At 39.7% G+C, this 3,629-nt stretch overlaps 1 pseudogene; it reads right to left on the reverse strand.

Annotated features, from left to right (window-relative positions):
- Positions 1-1,305: 1,305 nt before the first annotated feature.
- Positions 1,306-1,419, reverse strand: LOC113653172 (annotated as a pseudogene).
- Positions 1,420-3,629: the final 2,210 nt, after the last annotated feature.

The following is a 3,629-nucleotide window of genomic DNA, read 5'->3' on the forward strand; positions in this document are numbered from 1 at the left end:
TTCACAGTGCTTTATATTTGTCAAAAATAAAGTCATCTTCTACTTCTTCTTCAGTCTCCGTACTATGAAGTTGCCATGGCGGTCCTACTACTGGTTTGCCATAGTAATAACATTTATCAGTGGGTGGTGAACTAGCATTCCACAACAAATCGGTTTTGTGGCTATAATAAAACATTCTGAAGGGAGATTTGGGAAGGAATTTATATATATATATATATATATATATATATATATATATATATATATATATATATATATATATATATATATATATATTCTAGATATATATATACACTTGCACAAAGTCAGGGATATTGTAGGATCAGTGTCAGGTGTGTGATTAACCAATGATACCAAGCAGGTGCTGATGATGATCGATTTCATAAGTAAACTGAAACAAAGTCATTAACTGAAACAGAAACAGCTGTGTAGGGGCTTAAAACTGGAAAGGAACAGCTAAACCCTGCTACCAAGGGGAAGCTGTGGAAGACAGGACATACGCCATGGCAAGACTGAGCACAGCAACAAGGCACAAGCTACAGTAGTTCTACTGCATCAGCAAGGTCTCTCCCAGGCAAAGATTTCAAAGCAGACTGGGGTTTCGAGATGTGCTGTTCAGGCTGTTTTGAAGAAGGAAAGCAATTGAAAACATTGAGGACCATAGACGCAGTGTTCGATCAAGGAAACTTAATGCAGCTGATAAAAAATACATCCTGCTTACTCCCTTTCGATATTGGAAGATGTCCAGCAGTGTCATCAACAAAGAACTATACGAAACATGTGGGACCCAGGTACACTCATCAACCGTCTGGAGATGTCTGGCCAGACGTGGTCTTCATGGAAGAATTGTGGCCATCGAGCCACACCTCCGACATGGAACAAAGGCTAAGTGACTTAATTATGCAGGAAAACATAGGAACTGGACTGCAGGAAAATGACAGCTGGTGCCCTGGAGTGATGAGTCAAAATTTGAAATATTTGCTGTAGCAAAGAACAGGCTGTTTGCCAAAGGGCTGGAAAGCAATACAATAATGAGTGTCTGCAGGCAACAGTGACGCATAGCGGAGGTTCCTTACAAGTTTCTGCAAATGAAATTGGAGATTTGGTCAGGATTAATGCTGTCAATGCTGGGAAAGACAGACAGATGGAAGCCTTTATCGTCGTATATACATTACAGCACAGTGGAATACTTTTCTTTGAATTTCCCAACTGAGGAGATAAGAGTGTAGGGGCATCTATGATACAGCGCCCCTGGAGCAGTTAAGAGACTTGCTTAAGGGCCCAACAGTGGCAGCTTGGCAGTGCTTAGGCTTGAACCCCAATCCTCAGATCAACAACCCAGTGCCTTCACCACTTGAGCCCCCACTGCCCCCAGAACAGATACTACACTTGATCTTAGCCAAAAGGCTGAGAAGCGAATCCTGCAGTCCAACAATACCATCATTTTTCATGCAGTACCATCAGAGCGGTGTCTGATTGGCCCCAAATGACCCCAAACATACAGCCAATGTCAATAAAAACTGTCTTCACCATATAGAAGACCAATGAGTCATTGAAGAGATGATTTGCCCCCATGGAGGCCTGATCTCAACATCATCGAGTCTGTTTGGGATTACATGAAGACAGCCTATGTCCACAGAAGTTCTCTAAGATATTTGGAACAACCTACCTGCTGAGATCCTTCAGAAACTGTGTGCAGCATCAGTTTTAGTGCATCTAGAAGAACTGATGCTCTATTGCAGATACACCAATGTGGTTTTCTTCTGTTTATTTACCTTCCATTTTGTAAATTGACAACAATTTCTATCTTTGATAGCATTACTTTACTGAAATTTACTTTAAATATATATTTTTAACATCTGCCTAAAACTTTTGCACAGTGTGTGTTTATCAAAAGTAGGTTCCTCTTTTATAACCAGTCATTCTGCAGTCATAAAGCATTAATAAATAACTTTTCATGAAAGAACATATTCAGTAACGGCAACAAAAGTCTTTTGTGTCCAATTGCTGCATTAAACCCACTATGAGTCATATGATAATTAATATGTCCTGATAATCGCTATGAAAGCACATGACTGATTAGGATTCAAACATTATACAACATTTTCATTCCTGTTTTGTTTATTCATTTGGCAGACAAAAGGCAGTAACAATTATGAGGCAGAATTCAGTCACAGGACAAAGCACAGTAATAGAAGATTAAAAGAAAAGTCTGGTAAGGAATCAAATGCAATGCAATAGAAATCCAACCCCTTTCTGTAATAATCCTTTCCCTACTTCATGAACTTTATACTTTAGCCAAGATTAATAGTTTACTGGATCTCATTTTTAACTAAAATAGTATAAAGATTAAAGTGTAATTGTTTCATCATCTTCATCGTGATCATCATCATCGGCATAAATTCCAGTGTGTTTCTAAAAGAAATGGAGAACTGAATGTGGTATAAGCTAGATATTTACAGCAAAGAGTACATATAAAGACTCAAGTACCTATGCTAAATAAGCCTCTATAGTTCCAGAACAAGAATAAAATGTCAGCTCTCCAGTGGGGCAACAGAAAGTGGTTCATCCAGTTGTTGGATCATTGTGAGTCAAAGAGAGCAAAATTGGCCTTGTCTGGGTGGGAGGGATGGTGTACTCTCTCTGAGCTGTCAATCACAGAGATACTAGCCAATCGTGTGTGTCTGTGAGTTCATGTATGCGGAAGAGGGCAAATAGCACTTTCCTCTAAAGGGCTTTTTACACTGTACTTACCCCAGGTTATTGATTTTCTGAACCTTGATTCCAACCCCAGGTAGAGGAAAGTTTCACTCGTGTAATTTGGAGGTGGGTTCTTTTAATGGAAATGATAAAACTCTGAAATCAGAAATCGAACAGTGTTTTAGAACAGATAGAAAAGAAGAACAGAAGCATTTATATTGTCACATATACATTACAGCACAGTGAAATTCTTTCTTCGCATATCCCATCTTTGGAGGTTGGGGTCAGGGTGGAGGGTCAGCCATGATACAGCGAGAGTTAAGGGCCTTGCACAAGGGCCCAACACAGGCAGTTTTGGCAGTGCTGGATCTTGAACCCTGATCCTCAACCCAAAGCCTTAACTGCTTGAGATTCTACTGCTCCATGTTCTAACTCATATCCTATGAAAACCAGGATGTAGAAGAAAAAAAGACTCAGTAATGTCATAAGGCAAATGAATGAACATTATAAGAGTGTGTGCCATCGAGAGTGAAATTCACTTTGGGACACTAAAAAATTCGTAGAAGGTGGATTTCATCAAACATTGGAATGTACAGTGTAAATCTTCAGATTATGAAGAGCCAGGATTAATTGCTAACAGGAAGACTACTCATCAGAAGGTTGGGAGTTGGAATCCTAACGCCAGACCTGGCCTAATAAGCAAGGCCCTTAACCCTGAATTGCTCAGCTGTAAACGAGATAAATGTAAGTTGCTCTGGATAAGGGGGTGTCTGCCAAATGTTGTAAATGTAAATGTAATTGTTAACCCTGGGTGAATATGAGCAGTGTGAAACCTCAAACAAGAACCCAGGCTTCTGTCACCCGGAGTTTACAATTACCCTTTGAACTAAAAACATTTGAGTGTGTTGTGCTGCCCTGAGGAGTAATAA

This window comes from Tachysurus fulvidraco, chromosome 6, assembly GCF_022655615.1.
Source record: "Tachysurus fulvidraco isolate hzauxx_2018 chromosome 6, HZAU_PFXX_2.0, whole genome shotgun sequence".
NCBI lineage: Eukaryota > Metazoa > Chordata > Actinopteri > Siluriformes > Bagridae > Tachysurus > Tachysurus fulvidraco.